At 38.7% G+C, this 17,753-nt stretch overlaps 1 long non-coding RNA gene across 1 annotated transcript in view; it reads left to right on the top strand.

The window, feature by feature from the left end:
- The window catches only part of LOC133048487 (uncharacterized), a 45,825-nt gene that overhangs the window by 10,780 nt on the left and 17,292 nt on the right, over positions 1-17,753 (top strand). The window contains exons 2-3 of the long non-coding RNA XR_009691044.1: positions 9,876-9,997; positions 11,132-11,243. This is a non-coding gene — a long non-coding RNA (uncharacterized LOC133048487). The remainder of the gene's footprint in view (positions 1-9,875; positions 9,998-11,131; positions 11,244-17,753) is intronic.

Below are 17,753 nucleotides of genomic sequence, written 5' to 3'. Positions count from 1 at the left end.
AAATTTCTCAACATACCATAATCTCAGTGTAACTGGCCAAATTCCATGGTGGATAATTAGATCTAGCCTAGCAGGGCAGATTTGGAGGAAGAGAGCAGTCACGTTGTACTTCTGGTAATCTATGAGCCAAGTTTACTGTGTTTGACATGAGTGGTTGGACTCTCCTCACTTGCTGACTAAACTAGCCCATCAGGTTCTGCAGGTGAGATCACTGCTTGGCTCTTTCATTGCCAGGCCTGGTAGGTGGAAGAAGACATGAAATAAATGGACTGACTTTGGATTTCAGAAATTCTCTTTCCTATTTCCTCTCCCAATCCCTTTCTTCTGCCAACTGTCTAGGGACTGAAGCACTCATTTACAAATGCATGCATGCATTCATCCAACAAATGTTTGCTAAGAATCCATAATGTGTCAGACACTGACCTAGGCTCTAGAAATATAATATATATATATATGTAAATACATATATATATAATCAGACATTTCCTGCCTTTAAGGACTTATAAATGAATAATTGCAATACTCAGTGAAAAATAATAATAATAATCCAAGTCTCTTAAAAAGCAGAAAGTGCACAAAGGTATGGCATGGAAGTGTATTTATAGATGGGAACATATTAAGTTTATGGATATGTGAACCTGTTTTTCCTTTCCACTGTGCATTCAGAATAAGCCCTACCCTCCCTTCTGTACTCAGAGGCTGTCTTGGCTAAGGCCACCAAAAGCGCTGCTGGAAGCACTGCTCTCAAGGGGCTCCACCCACACTGTTTTTGAGTGTCTTCCATGTGTTATCCCACAAGTACTCAGACCCATTAGTAAGATTAATGAATTTTACTATGACATTCACTTTGACCTTATCATGTTAAAGAAAAGAAAAGAGGTATGATTGAACTTCTCAAAAAGCCCTTATGTTTCAGCAAGAGTCTCTGAAGTCTCTTTTGTTGCATAATCATATAAGGATGGATGTTAAATGATATGTTTAAACTCCCCTAATCAATTGAATTATAGTCTTTATGGTTAGGTAATGTGTTGCCTTGCTTATGACATGTATACATGCTTTGAAAATCTATTTACAGCAGAGTTTTTATGCTATTCCTATTAATAGGCTGTCATTGTAACACTATTAAAACACTCTTTATATAGGGGTTTTAATTCAGCCTGTTTCTTTCAGTTTTAGCTTCCTCCCTGACCAATTGTGCTGGGCTATCAGGTCTGCATTATGATTATGAAGCTTTAGGTTATTTGTTGGTATAATATCCACATTAATCATTCATTCAACAAACAATTATTGAATGCTACTATGTGCTTAGACTTTTCAAACCAGCCAGTCCTAAAGGAAATCAGTCCTGAATATTCATTGGAAGGACTGATGCTGAAGCTGAAGCTCCAATGCTTTGGCCACCTGATGCAAAGAACTGACTCATTTAAAAAGACCCTGATGCGGGGAAAGGTTGAAGGCAGGAGGAGTAGGGGACGACAGAGGATGAGATGGTTGGATGGCACCACCAACTCGATGGACATGAGTTTGAGCAAGTTTTCTGGGAGTTGGAGATGGACAGGGAGGCCTGGTGTGCTGCAGTCCATGGGGTTGCAAAGAGTTGGACATGACTGAGCAACTGAACTGAACTGAATGTGCTTAGACTTTTCCAATGTTGTGAAGAGTGAGTGGTTAAAAGTTTCCCTATATGTATTAGAAATTTGAGATTTTTTTAACCCATACATTTTAAACATTGGAAAAGTGAAAAGTGAAGTCGCTTAGTCATGTCTGACTCTTTGCAACCGCATGGACTATACAGTCCAAGGAATTTTCTAGGCCAGAATACTGGAGTGAGTATCCTTTCCCTTCCCCAGGGGATCTTCCCAATCCAGGGATTGAGCCCAGGTCTCCCACATTGCAGTTGAGCCACAAGGGAAATAATGGTAAAGACTGTGTCCTATTCATAGGTTTTCTCAATAGTAAGAAATCCCCTTGGTGTTGAGGTATGACTCACAGTTTAAGCCCTTTACATATTCAATGCCTTTATATTTTTCTCCAGTAAGAGCTATCTGAATAAACAGAATGTTCTGATTAAAGACACACACACAGAGTTTTAATTATCTTTAAATTTAGGTAGCTTTCAGTCATTGAGCACATATTAATATACTGACATAGATGAAGACTGAATTTTCCCTTAAGAGGTCTGTAATCCAGGATATGAGAGATTTGTTTCTTTCAAAATGTGCCACTCCTTCCTCACTCCTCAGGTTGTGAAAGTGGTTGTTTATGCATTGTTTCCCAAACTTCAGTTGTTGCTCATAATTTTCATAATTTTGCTGTATTCACATACCACATACCACCTGTACAATTGTGCTTCTGAAAATACCACTGTTTTTTTACTTAATTAAATTTATTTAATAATAATAATTGTTAAATCACTAGGTTAATGTGCTAGCTGTAAAATTTTCAAATGTACTTTAATATATATCAAGTTAAGTTGCTTCAGTTGTGTCTGACTCTTGGTGACCCTGTGAACTGTAGCCCGCCAGGCTCCTCTGTCCACGGGATTCTCCAGGCAGGGATACTAGAGTGGGCTGCCACACTCCCCTCCAGAGTATCTTCCTGACCTAGGGATCGAACCCGTGTCTCTTATGCCTTTTGCATTGGCAGGCAAGTTCTTTACCATTAGCACCACCTGGGAAGCCCTAATATGACTTCTAAATTAAGCGTGACTTCTAAATTAAATTTGTGTGTGTGTGTGTGTGTGTGTGCGTGTGCGTGTGTGTGTGTGTCCCCAAATCTTCCCAAGGGCTCCTAGTACTAGATGTGTCATACCTGGGGAAGCTTTGTGAGGAATGGCAGAAGAAAATAAAATGCATAAATAATAATAATAGCCATAGCAGCGGTAACAATAGCTATTGTTTATTGAAGGTTTCACATGGTCATTTAATTTTATCTTACTTAATCTCTGCGACTCTCACAACCATGCCTATCACAGCATGAAACAAAAAGGCAGGAAAAAGAGAAGAGTGGAAGTGAAGCTTCATTTTGTCTAGAGTAGCTCTAGCTAATAATATGCATCACGATATTTTAGTATTTATTCTTTATTTAGATGAGATTTCATACCCCAAATTATTTTATGAAAATTGGAGTGTGATGCTGGCAGATTAAAACACTTTTAATCAAATATATTTGCTCTATTTGTTAGCCAAACAGAATAACAATCACAGAAAAAGGATGTTAGTGTCAATTAAACCCATTCTATGAATGCAGAGAGAAATCAGATTAAAACAGTTTTATTTATATATATTTTTTGGCTAATAGTTTTTTGTTTCTCTAGTTGCTCATCAGTGAGAATATCTTTGTCCTGCTGAACCAAGGCATTTGTTCAAAAACCTCTGCATTATCTGGTACAGTGCCTAACTTATTAAAGGCAAAATTCTCCTATCTCTCTGCTAAAAAATAGTGAAATAAATATTTTTTATAAACATATTACAAAATGTTAAATTTGGAGGAGACCTGAGGAGACTAAGACAACTCCTTCACTTTATGGAAGGAAAAAAAGTTCAAACCTGGCAATAATTTGAAAAAATTTCCCCGTGTCTGCATAATTGGCATTTCCATCCTTTTATGACATACCCATGTTCTATTTGCATACCTGAATTTTGATTTCTAATATACTGTGAATTCCCAGCACAAACCAAGCCTTGTTTCTTACAGCAGAATTCCTTGTATTTAGTGGGTCTGAAAGAATTGTTTTTTGGTTAGCTAAATTGGATAATATACCCCATAAAGCTCGCTTTTTAATTCTTCTTTGACATAAGCTTTCTAGATACTTAAGCCTCATTCAATTATTTATCTTCCCTATAAAAGTGTAAAAGATGTGTATTTGAGAGATACTTTGGTGTGAAATGTACTATAAGAAGTATTGTATTTCCAGAGCTCTGTTTTAACTTGTGAAGTTCAATGCATCTTCCTTTTTAATCCTCAAAATGCTTTTTTTAAAAAAATAACTTGATGGAATATAACATACTTCTTCTATCTCCCCCTTCTTCCTGTGCCCTTTTCTCTACCAGGTTTTTTTTTCTCCTAGCCTTCTTGGCACTTAGAAGACTTTTTCTGCCAGATGAGTCATTTAGAGTGGAAAATTTTAACCCGCATTTCCTTTATTGGCTGAGAAAAGAGGCTTGAATTTGCTTCATTAAGGTCTTCATACCTCCCTCCTGACCCTCTCCTGAGAATACCACTTTATATTCAAGTTAGAAAACACCAAATCATCTGCTACTGTGCAGAAGAATCACCTGATCTTAAAATCACACGATCAATACTCAATTTAGAAAGTTTTTTTTGAAGAACAAGAAAAATGTTATTGATTTACTTGTGTGTGCACATTTTTCTTAATACCCAGTCTAATTCCACGAAGGATTTAAGGAGATTTTACAAACACAGATAATACTGTAGGATCAAGAGTGGAAAGGAAAAAATATGTATATTTTGCAAAAAGAGAAAAGGAAAATAGGAGAATTGTTAAGTTGAAAATAAATTGTATTCTAGCACAGAGTAGCTATCAGCTCTCGAGTGTTTATTATAGGTAGAACACAACACTATTTAATCAAAATATGTAGTCTAATATAATATGTAGCCACTGTATTGAATCTGTTTAGATTTGGTAGATGTAGAAATTGAGGCTTGAGCTGGTTAATTTATTGAACTCCTCACTGCTAATTAATGGTGGAAACAGGCTTTTGAATCCAAAGCAATCTATGGCTTGCTTTTTGCAGAGGTATTTATTATTAGTAATGGTAATACACCATACTATCTTAGCAAATATATAAATAAATTAGCTGCATTAAATCAGTCAATTTTTTTCCCTGTCAATGCTTAAGAAGTACAATAGGTTGGAGAATCAGTCATTGTTGGGTACTGGTGGGAGTTGTGGTTTTGATGGAGGATGTAGTAAAATACACAGGTTGTCCCTGCTCTTTCCTACAGTTCAGGTCAAAAGTAGATCATTTAAAGACTAATGTTATCCTTGGATAACCAAGGATATTGGTGTTAAATAAACCATATAGACTCAGCCATCAAGAATCTCCCTGCAATGCGGGAGACTGGGGTTTGATCCCTGAATCGGGAAGATCCCTTGGAGAAGGGAATGCAGCCCACTCCAATATTCTTGCCTGGAGAATCCCGTGGACAGAGGAGCCTGGCAGGCTACAGTCCATGGGGTCGCAAAGAGTTAGACATGACTGAGCGACTAACACGTTCACCTTCATATGCTGTAAATGTGAAGATAAAACACTAAAAATTTCTACTATGATGTAAATTGCTCAAAATTTTGGTTAAAGCTCTTTACAATCTCATAAATCACCATGCACATTCATCAAATACTATATATTATATATATACACACACATAGACACACACACACACACACACAAATATAATACCATACTGCAATATCACAAAACTGGACCTAAAATTAATTTGTTGGCTATATTAAATACTAAATATTTAATAGGATGCAATTTTGTTTGCACTAAAGACATAGGAAAAAAAATTGGGACAATCTAAATATTTCAGGTCTCTTAAGAAAAGTCTCTTGAGAAAGTATTTTGAACAGCTTCTTTTCCTCCAGATAAATTTCCCTGTGGCAAATGGAAGCCATCAGATTAATTCCCTACACCTTAAAGCTACTTCAAAGTACTATAATTTGTCTCCTTGACAGCTTACTGAGTTAGATCCGAGTAATGATTCAAGAAAAATATGCTGACTGTCTATGTCTTAGGCACCATGCTAAGAACATTGTGCACATCATTTAAAAATTTTAATAGCAACTCCATGAGATGTTATTATCCCTATTTTAGAGATTGAGAAACCACAGAAAGATCAAAGAAGTAAAAACGATTTGCCCCAGGGCCACATCCATGAGGGAGCCTGAATTTAAACCTAGACATGATCCCAAACCCCATGGACTTAACCACTGGACTGTCCCCCTATCCTCTAAAAGAACAGCTAAGGTTGTGATAAAGACTTGACTATGTATAGACAATTGCTTCAAGAGAGGAAAAAGGCAAGAGGATTTGGAGCATAGGTTTAAGTTCAGTTCAGTTCAGTTGCTCAGTTGTGTCTGACTCTTTGCGACCCCACGGACTGCAACATGCTAGGCCACCCTGTCCATCACCAGTTTCCGGAGCTTGCTCAAACTCATGTCCATTGAGTCAGTGATGCCATCCAACCATCTCATCCTCTGTCATCCCCTTCTCCTCCTGCCTCAATCCTTCTCAGAATCAGGGTCTTTTCAAATGAGTCAGTTCTTTGCATGAGGTGGCCAAAGTACTGGAGTTTCAGCTTCAGCATCAGTCCTTCCGGTGAACACCCAGGAATGATCTCCTTTAGGATGGACTGGTTGGATCTCCTTGCAGTCCAAGGGACTCTCAAGAATCTTCTCCAACACCACAGTTCAAAAGCATCCATTCTTCAGTGCTCAGCTTTCTTTATCGTCCAACTCTCACATCCATACATGACTACTGGAAAAACCATAGCTTTGACTAGATGGACCTTTGTTGGTAAAGTAATGTCTCTGCTTTCTAGTGTGCTGTCTAGGTTGGTCATAACTCTTCTTCCAAGGAGGAAGCATCTTTTAATTTCATGGCCATAGTCACTATCTGCAGTGATTTTGGAGTGCCAAAAATAAAGTCTGTCACTGTTTCCATTGTTTCCCCATCTATTAGCCATGAAGTGATGGGACCAGATGCCATGATCTTAGTTTTCTGAATGTTGAGTTTTAAGGTGACTTTTTCACTCTCCTCTTTTACTTTCATCAAGAGGCTCTTTAGTTCTTTTTTGCTTTCTGCCATAAGGGTGGTGTCATCTGCATATTTGAGGTTATTGATATTTCTCCTGGCAATCTTGATTCCAGCTTGTGCTTCATCCAGCCCAGCGTTTCTCATGACGTACTCTGCATATGTGTTAAATAAGCAGGGTGACAAGATACAGTCTTGACGTACTCCTTTCCTGATTTGGAACCAGTCTGTTGTTCCATGTTCAGTTCTAACTGTTGCTTCTTTACCTGCATACAGATTTCTCAGGAGGCAGATCAGGTTGTCTGGTATTCCCATCTCTTGAAGAATTTTCCACAGTTTATTGTGATCCACACAGTCAAAGGCTTTGGCATAGTCAATAAAGCAGAAGTAGATGTTTTTCTGGAACTCTCTTGTCTTTTCAATGATCCAACAGATGTTGGCAATTTGATTTCTGGTTCTTCTGCATTTTCTAAATCCAGATTGAACATCTGGAATTTCACAGTTCACGTACTGTTGAAGCCTGGCTTGGAGAATTTACTTTACTAGCGTGTGAGGTGAGTGCAATTATGCAGTAGTTTGAACATTCTTTGGCATTGTCTTTCTTTGGGATTGGAATGAAAACTGACCTTTTCCAGTCCTGTGGCCACTGCTGAGTTTTCCAAATTTGCTAGCATATTGAGTGCAGCACTTTCACAGCATCATCTTTCAGGATTTGAAATAGCTCAACTGGAATTCCATCACATCCACTAGTTTTCTTTGTAGTGATGCTTCCTAAGGGCCACTTGACTTCACATTCCAGGATGTCTGGCTCTAGGTGAGTAATCACACCATTGTGATTATCTGGGTCCTGAAGATCTTTTTTGTATAGTTCTTCTGTGTATTCTTGCCACTTCTTCTTAATATCTTCTGCTTCTGTTAGGTCCATATGATTTCTGTCCTTTATTGTGCTCATCTTTGCATGAAATGTTCCCTTGGTATCCCTAATTTTCTTGAAGAGATTTCTAGTCTTTCCCATTCTATTGTTTTCCTCTATTTCTTTGCATTGATCACTGAGGAAGATATTCTTGCTATTCTTTGGAGCTCTGCATTCAAATGGGTATATCTTTCCTTTTCTCCTCTGCCTTTTGCTTCTCTTCTTTTCACAGCTGTTTGTAAGGCCTCCTCAAACAACCGTTTTGCCTTTTTGCATTTCTTTTTCTTGGGGATGGTCTTGATCCTGCCTCATGTACAATGTCACAAACCTCTGTCCATAGTTCTTCAGGCACTCTATCTGATCTAATCTCTTGAATCTACTAGTCACTTGCACTTTATAATCGTAAGTTATTTTATTTAGGTCATACCTGAATGGTCTAGTGGTTTTCCCTACTTTCTTCAATTTAAGTCTGAATTTGGCAATAAGGAATTCATGATCTGAGCCACAGTCAACTCCCGGTCTTGTTTTTGCTGACTGTATAGAGCTTCTCCATCTTTGGCTGCAAAGAATATAGTCAATCTGATTTCAGTGTTGACCATCTGGTGATGTCCATGTGTAGAGTCTTCTCTTGTGTTGTTGGAAGAGGGTGTTTGCTATGACCAGTACATTCTCTTTGCAAATCTCTATTATCCTTTGCCCTGCTTCATTCTGTACTCCAAGGCCAAATTTGCCTGTTATTCTAAATATTTCTTGACTTCCTACTTTTGCATTCCAGTCCCCTATAATGAAAAAGACATCTTTTTTGTGTGTTAGTTCTGGAAGGTCTTCTAGGTCTTCATAGACCCATTCAACTTCAGCTTATTCAGCATTACTGGTCAGGGCATAGACTTGGATTACTGTGATATTGAATGGTTTGCCTTGGAAATGAACAGAGATCATTCTGTTGTTTTTGAGATTGCATCCAAGTACTGCATTTTGGACTCTTTTGTTGAGTATGATGACTATTCCATTTCTTCTAAGGGATTCTCACCCACAGTAGTAGATAAATGGTCATCTGAGTTAAATTTACCCATTCCAGTCCATTTTAGTTCCCTGATTCCTAAAATGTCGACGTTCACTCTTGCCATCTCCTGTTTGACCGCTTCCAATTTGCCTTGATTCATGGACCTAACATTCTAGGTTCCTATGCAATATTGCTCTTCACAGCATCGGACCTTGCTTCTATCACCAGTCACATCCATAGCTGGGTGTTGTTTTTCCTTTGGCTCTGTCTCTTCATTCTTTCCAGAGTTATTTCTCCACTGATCTGGAGCATATTGAGCACCTACTGACCTGGTGAGTTCATCTTTCAGTGTCCTATCTTTTTGCCTTTTCGTGCTGTTCACGGGTTTAAACTAGCTGAAATTGCTGAAATTGGAAGATGGAATTCTTGCATTCTAGTTATCGAGTGGAAGTATACCATATTCAATGTATTTCTCTATGGTGCACACTGTCCAGGTGATAAAGGGGCTTAGGAAGTGGGGATTAGGAAATATCTCCTGTGTTTAGGCCAAATCACAAGATTTATGAACACTTGCCTCTTCTTTCTCCTACATTCAGTCTCTCTTTTGATGAGAGGAAGAATAGCCTCATTCTGAATCAATGAAAAGACTTCTGTCTTCTTGCCAGCAGATATATGCTATCTGCACTGACAGAATTGAAAGTGTACCTCAAAGGAGCATTCTCTTGGGAAGAAAGGTAATGAGATAAAATAAAAGAGAATGAATATTTTTAAAACCATGGAACCCTAGGATCAAATCCTGGGGTTGACGCTTTTTAGTAGCATAACCTACTTTACTTCTTTGAGCACTGCTTTCTTTTTCTGAAACTTGAGGGTGATTCAAATTACCTCTAGGGTTATAATAAAGATATAATGCATATAATACAGATAAGTTCATGATCCTAAAAGACATAAAACAAATGAAGTCTTTTCATCTCTTGTATGTATCTAAGAGCTCTTCCCTTCCCTTCTCCTCTGCTCTCCCTCTTCTCCCTTTTCTTTTCTTTCTCTTATTTTTTCTGTAGCACTGTTTCACAAGCCCAAGAGATTTGTCTATGTATATTGTTGCTACAACTATGTATAAAAGGAGACCCTGATTCTTTGCATTTGTTTTTGTATTAATATAGGTGTCTCATCTTCACAGGTTTTAGAGGGGAACTCTGGATGCTGGTGGATCAGTGAGAAAAAGCACTTATTTTACCCCTGACCTGAGCACTGAAGAGATACCCTTTCACCACTGTTGCAAATTCATGCTTCCAAGAACTGGTGAGTTGAAGAACTTATCCATTGTGTCTCCATTAAAGAAGATATATTGTAAAACATAACTAATAACATCAATGGCAACAACAACAGAAGTAGAAACAAGGGCCTACTATGTAATGCCTTCCTAAGTATTTTCCCTTTAAGGAGATTTTGAGATCCAGTTTTTCTGTGGTTAGACTCTGGATAAGAAAATATTAAGTTGGAAACTCCAAAGATGATGTAAGTCATTGAGTATATTTTAGAGCTGGATTTGTTCAACAACCACTTGTCACTGTCATCCTATAAATGTCTCTCTGTACTAACTCCATTGCCCCAGGCAGTCTCATGCCTCCATAAGACATCTCTCAGCTGTGACCTTCTCTTGGAGGGAGGGAGCTGGCCAAAGGGTGTATACCAACCAAAGCTCCTCATTATATTGGCCTAACTCTCCTGATCCTACATTTCTCAACATGTATCTTTTTCTCCTCTTCTATTGCATAAGTCCAGTGGAACCATTTCCATTGAATTACATGGAAGAGTCTGTTCATGGGGCTAGTCTGGCAGTTCTCCATTGGATATTTAACTTTCACAATTTCACAATTTGCATATACTGTTTTCTTGAAGTCATAGTTAATTCTCAGTTCCTTTAAACAGTTAAATGTCTTTAATTGCCTCTTTATGGTTTTACTGTTCCCCCACCCCAGCCGGGTAATTTTTGGGGATATATCTAGTAACCAATCCATGTCAGGGAAGCAGTAGGACAAATAAAATGATTTTGAACCACCTTGGTTGACTGTTAAGGTGTTTGCAAGAACACTGGAGAAGTGGGGAGGTTGCAGGGAATATGCTAAAATGTTCTGTTACTCTTGTCCCAACTTTGCCGCTTTGTCATTTGGATCCTAAGAAATATTAATGACAAATCTAGTCTTGTTTGAAGATGAAAATCCTAACAGTGTTTACCTCATCGGGATATTGTAAGGTTTAGATGAAATAATCTGTATAAGAGGTATGGCACTATGCTTTCCATTCTATAAGAACTCAATATCAGCTGTATAGCTATTCCTACTCTCAATTCTGAAATTCTATTGGCCAACCTTTCTCCATTGGAGTTTTAAAATAAACTGATAATCAGGCTAATATGTTATATGGTTCTTCCAGGGTTCAGGCATTATTGTGAAAGACAGAAACCTTTCCTGAGTCAATACTACTTTTGAAGATAAAATTGGGATACATATTTGCAATGTATTTAACTCCAAAGAAACTATCTGAGGTAACTGGTGGGATATGGGACACAAAAACCTATTAGACATGCAAACTGAATTAATCTTAGTTGAATAAAATTCCTGAACAGCTCATTGCCACATCTGAGGGACAGTTTTGGTCTAAATGAGAATGACCAGAGATGATAGAAAAAGTTCCTTCCTGCTCTTTTAAAAAATATTAGTTAATTATATATTGACATATAGATGATGTACAATATAATGCTAGTTTCAGGTGTACAACATAGTGATGCTATGTTTTAAATGATTATGAAATAGTCAGCATGGTAATTCTAGTAACCGTCTGTATCCATACAAGGTTATCATAGTACTATTGGCAATATTCCCCATTCTGTATATTACATCCCTGTGGCTTATTTATAAGTAGAAATTTGTACCTCTTAATTCTCCTCACCTATGCTTATTTTGCCCAACCTCTATTCCTTCCCCCCTGACAACTACCCATTTATTCTCTGAATCTATGTGTCTGTTTTCATTTCATTTGGTTTGTTAGATTTCACATATAACTGAGATCATTGGGTATTTGTCTTTCTCTAACATTTCTCTTACCATAATACCTTATAGATCAATCCTCATCGTTGTAAATGGCAAGATTTCTTTTTTCATAGCTGAGTAATATTTCTCTCTGTGTATATGTATATAAGTATATATATACATATAGATCCACATCTTCTTTATCCATTCATCTGTTGGTAAATAATGCTGTGGTAGCTCAGATGGTAAAGAATCCACCTGTAATGCAGGAGACCCTGGTTTGATTCCTGGATTGGGAAGATCTGCTGGAGAAGGGACAGGCTACCCACTCCAGTATTCTTGGGCTTCCCTGGTGGCTCAGAAGGTAAAGAATCTGCCTGCAATGCAGGAGACCTGGGTTCTATCCTTGGGTTGTGAAGATCCCCTGGAGAAGCGAACAGCTACCCACTCCAGTACTCTGGCCTGGAGGATACCATGGACTATACAGTCCATGGGGTTACGAAGAGCCCGATACGATTGAGCAACTTTCACTTTCACATTGGTGGGTAATGCTGTAATGAACACAGGGGTGCATATATCTTTTTGAATTAGTGTTTTTGTTTTCTTTAGGTAAATACCCAGGAGTGAAATTGCTGGGTCATGTGGTAGTTCTAGTTTTAATTTCTTGAAGAACCTCCATACTGTTTTCCATAGAGGCTGTACCAATTAACAATCCTACCAACAGTGTTGAAGATTTCCCTTTTTTCCACATCCTCATCAATACTTGTTATCTTTTGTCTTTTTGATAACAGCTGTTCTGACAGACGTGAGATGATATCTCAAAGTGGATTTGATTTGCATTTCCCTGATGTTCATGATGCTGAGAATATCTTCATGTGTCTGTTGGCCATCTGTATGTTTTCTTTGGAAAAATGTTTATTTAGATAACCTGCCCATGTTTTATCAGGTTATTCTTTTGCTACTGAGTTGTATGAATTATATATATATATATATATATATATATATATTAACCCCATATTGGACACAATTGTTCCCAAATATCTTCTCCCACTCAGTAGGAGGCTTTTTCATTCTGCTGATGCTTTCCTTTACTAAGCAACAGATTTTTTTAGTTTGATGTAATACTATTTGTTTATTTTGGCTTTTGTTTCCCCCTTGTCTGAAGAGACAGATCCAAAAAAATATTGCTAAGTCCAGTGTCAAAGGGTATACTGCCTATGTTTTCTCCTTGGAGCTTTATAGTCAATTCTTATTATTGTCTGTAATCCATTTTGAATTCATTTTGGTATATGCTGTGAAAAAGTAGTCCAGTTTCATTCTTTTGCATGTAACTGTCTGGTTTTTCCAACACCACTTATTCAAGAGGCTGTCTTTCCCCCACGCTATAGTCTTGCCTCCTTTGGTGCAGGTTAATTGTGTGTGTGTGTTTCTGGGACTCTTTCCTGTTCTGCCTAAATGCAAACCTGTGTGGCATTTACCCAAGAAATGCAGCGTTTTAGATATGAGTGTGAACTCCACAGGTCCTTTCTCGTGAAGCTTCTCTGCCCTTTCTTTTTAGAGCATTCGCTCACACCACCCCCTCTCTATGGGCCTCCATGTGGGCCTCCAGAACCTTCAGCTCTAATACAAAGGGCGCTCCAACCAGCCAGATCACGTGGCCCAACTTTTAATAGCAACTGCAAAAAGCTGGGGCAAAAGAGAAACTTGATTTCCTTCACAGAACTGAAATGGCTCTGACTAAAACCAAGGGCCCTGAAGTCAGACAGACCTGAATTTAAATACTAGTTCTAACAATGAATTTCTTCCTAAACTTAGGCATAATGTATAATATTATTAAATGATATATATTTCATGGGATCATAATGAAGAGGAAGTGAAGTCATATTTGTAAAGAGCTTCATAGATTGGCCAGCATATAGTAAACATTTAGTAATTAGTAGCTATTATTATTTTTTCCCCAAAATATTTTGTTTGCCAGCAATCATGAAAGTCAGTCTGTATAGATCCCATGACTAGGACTTGGAGAAGAAAAATGGTCTGAACAATTTGGACAATTATCTTTCTCCTTAGGATCAAGGAAGGCATTTTTTTTCTTAAATATCCAAATGGTCCATGTCCAGGGACTTGCCACATCTATACCTCAGTTGTATGCATTTAAAAACATGTATATACACACATATACTTAGGTATTAATATAATATATGAATATACTTTCTGTAACATTTTGCTCATCTGTTCTCTCCAATGACTGTAACCCTGTGAGGTAGGTTTTATATTATTCTATTTTATGATTAAAGGGAAAAAAAAGCAACTTGGCCAAGCCACAGACCTTGCAGCTGATTAGGGATAGAGCTGGGGTGTCCTGACCCCTTTCCAGTTTTTCTTCCTTTGTACTGCTCCAATGACCATGGAAACGAAATGCACTGGAGCTTGGCTGCCAGAGAAGTTTCAGCTGATAGGTAACCAAAGGAAACAGCATGGCTGAAATCCAGTTAAAAGTTAAAATCCTGTTGGGCAGTTCCCTCTTAAATGACGACAGGAATTGCTGTCACATCCCTGTCTAGCCACTCTGCAAACAGCGGGGATGTTAGCAAGAGCTAGCGGTGAATGGTGAATGCTTCCTAAGGGAGCTGTGATTGCTTTGGCTGGGTTCTGCCGTAGCCGTTTCCTGGTGATGAAGAGACTGTAGGCAGACAATCAGAGACGGTTACCATTTTCTAATAACCACCTCAGGCTTTTGGCACGGTCTAGGGAGCTCTTTATGTTATTTTATGCTACTTGTCAAGTCCAACTGCTTGTCTAATTTCGCTGGGGAATATGACACTGTCCATCAAATCGCTCACCACAGTGGGATCCAGTGTGTGCTTTACACAAGTGAAAAAGTGAGTTAGTCACTCAGTCGTGTCTGACCCTTTGCAACCCCATGGACTGCAGCCTGCCAGGCTCCTCTGTCCACGGAATTCTCCAGGCAAGAGTACTGGAGTGGGTCGCCATTTCCTCCTCCAGGGAATCTTCCCAACCCAGGGATCTAACCCAGCTCTCCCACATTGCTGGTGGACCCTTTACCGTCTGAGCCACCAGAGAAGTGTGTTTTACACATGGGGTTGTCAAAGGGGTTCTGGTCGTCTCCGACAAGCAAACAGCAGAGAGAGAAATTTTTTTAAATGGCCCCATTTTACCCAGTTTTCCCATCTGTGGTCCCATGGTGTTTTGAAATCGGGTTGTGGTCCTGAGTGAATGACACGAGGAAACACTTTGCTGCTTGTATTGCCTACTTGGTTTTCATGAACCTCACATGGACTGGCTTCATCCTGTCCCCAAGTCCATAAGCCTCTGTCTTCCTCTCTGCTTCCTGTGCAGGCTTCCTCTGGTTTGCGGGCTGTGTGCTTCATCTTGTTCCTTCAAGGCAAGGCCTGAGCTGCTGGTCAAACAGTTTCTGTGGTGGCTTCTGCCATCTGCTTATCATCCAATCCCAGGCTCAGGTTTTCCTTCCTTGTTGTTTATACCTGAAATAGCTCTTTTCCCAAATTTTTCTATAGCGTTCTCTTTCCACTTTCTTTCCCCTCTTCATAGTAATTAAGCAGAAGTTATACTCCCTTTCACCCTTTGACTTTGTAATACATTTTTCCCTAAAGAGTTATGTTCATGAAATTAACCAAAACATGTTAAACTTGGTATTGATTCTATGATTTCATAAACCCTACTCCTTGACAGCTTTTTTTTTTTTTTTTGTGAATGAGCTGGCTTGAATCTCTGCTAATCTACCTGAATTTCCTTCTTAAGGCAGTTACATATAATGCCTCTTAAAAGGAGTTATCTATATAAATTTGCAGTTTGGCAGGCAGGCTCCTCTTGGGACTCTGGAGGATTAATAATAAGTCATGGAGATTACACATTCATGTGGGAAATAGGAAGGCCCCAATGTGGTAAATACTACTTAAGAAGACCCCACATCACAAGGAAGGTTGGAGGTATTTTGGAGACTCTTAAAACACTCCCTTTGTATCACTTACCACAGTGAACATTCTCCCTCTAGTGTATGTTATATTCACATTGAATCATTCCAACGATTTTGCTTTTACCCTGCATATACCATATACGGTCTGATCTGGGTAGATAAGCCAGCCTTATATGTTTAAAGGAGATTGCATGAGCTGCTGCTGGGAAGTTTTTCTTGAGTTAGTTAGGAACCTGTGAAACTTAGTCCTTGATATTTCAGTAGCTGTCATTGGTAATAAAATCTGGTCCTCATACATGGTGAAGGACCCTGGTGGGCAAATAGTGGGAAACCCATTACTCTTTTTCTCTGACGTCCCCACAAACTTATGCTGTGACCTTAATTTAAGAGCTTATTACTTCTGTCACTAAAAAATGACAAATTTTAATATTTTCTGCTAAACAAAAGTAAAATTATAAGAATGTAATACTCTTCCAGTGCCCTGGAAGTTGTCAAAGACTTCCCAAGGACTCCCTAAGAGCTGGACTGGGTCTGACTCAGAGACTGTTTCATCCATAGAAACTTAAATTGTTTCTGTATGCTGGGAGTATACAATGAATGAATGAAGGCACTCAGTGAATAAAATGAATGAATGAAGAGAAAGAACCAGAGTCATATTTTAGTAGCCTAATTATATATTTTCAGACTAATGTATTAAAAAAGGCACTGTGATAGCACATTTCTAAAAGGAGCTAAATGGAATATTTGACACTTTCCGAGGAGGGATTCTGCTTCTGTCACTTGATCTAGGCTTTCAATTTCGGAAGCATTGAGAATTCCCTGTGGATGAATACTAGTGAATTTTTAAGGCAAGCTGAAGACCCAGGCTGCCCTTGGGGACATTAATACTCCCATGGAGCACTTTCCACGAAGAAGAAAAGTGTGGGTTTGCTGTCTTTGCTGTCTTTGCTTCAAAACTCCTATGATTTGGCTGACTGCCTGGTTTATCCCAGGACATTAGTCAGCCCACAAATTCCACATTTGTTTATTCAGACCAGAGCAAGTGAATACTGCCATTCTCCCATCTCCTTTGTTGGCAAATGCTTTGTTAACCTGCATTGAGTTCTGCAACACAAAATGAAGTGACTAATCTTTTGGGGGTTCCCCCTCCCAGGTTCTTGTATGAGCAACTGAATCTAGAGACCACAAAGTCCCCACAGTCACTTTTCCTCACGCTGTTCTTTTATTCTGATGGTTCCACGTTGTACTTTAGGAAACCAATACCTTCCAGAGTGTGGTTGAATTGGTGCCACCATTAAGAAAAGGAGGTTACTGGACCATTTAGTGTTGCAGCAAAGGGCAGCTAGGTTGATTATTCTCATACTCTTTTTAAACATCAGCTTATATATTTGGCTGCATTGGGTCTTAGTTGTGGTGCCAGCTCTCTAGCTGTGGTGTGCAGGCTTAACTGCCCGGTGGCACGCGGGATAGTGGTTCTCTGACCAAGGATTAAACCAGCATCCCCTGCATTGGAAGATGGATTCTTAATCACTGGACCACCGGAGTAGTCCCTAGGTTGATTATTAACTCTTATGTAGTCTACTGCTGAGCGTCTGCAAATCATCACCTTGTACTCCCCCCCAAAAAATTTTCTCCCTCTGAATATGTGGGTTTGAAGGTACAGGAAGTAGAAATATTAGCAAAAAACAACCAGTTTGGATGATCACCAATATGTGGTAGACCTGGCATATGCAACTAAAAAGAATGTGTACTCTTAATCACCAGGCTATTTGTGTATCTTTGAATATCTGTAAAGGCCTAAATTTTTTAGGAGAGGTCTGAGGGTCTAATTTGTAAATCACCATTGGCCACGAAAGAGTGATTAGTTTCAAGAGACAGCTGTTTTGCAACATGGTACAAAACAGAAGAGATGATAAAGGAAATCATAAAAATTAACATTTTTGCCATTGAGTCCCAGTTATTTTTATAGCAGGTTGCACATGGCAGCTTGGCAAATGATTCTCCCTTGTTAGGGCTGTAGAAATTCTGTTTGGTATATCAAGTTTTGACTGTGACCATGTTTACCATG

The sequence above is a fragment of the Dama dama genome, chromosome 29 (genome assembly GCF_033118175.1).
Source record: "Dama dama isolate Ldn47 chromosome 29, ASM3311817v1, whole genome shotgun sequence".
Taxonomy (NCBI): domain Eukaryota; kingdom Metazoa; phylum Chordata; class Mammalia; order Artiodactyla; family Cervidae; genus Dama; species Dama dama.
Note: the sequence above shows the minus strand (reverse complement) of the source record. Positions and strands in the feature narration are given on the sequence as shown.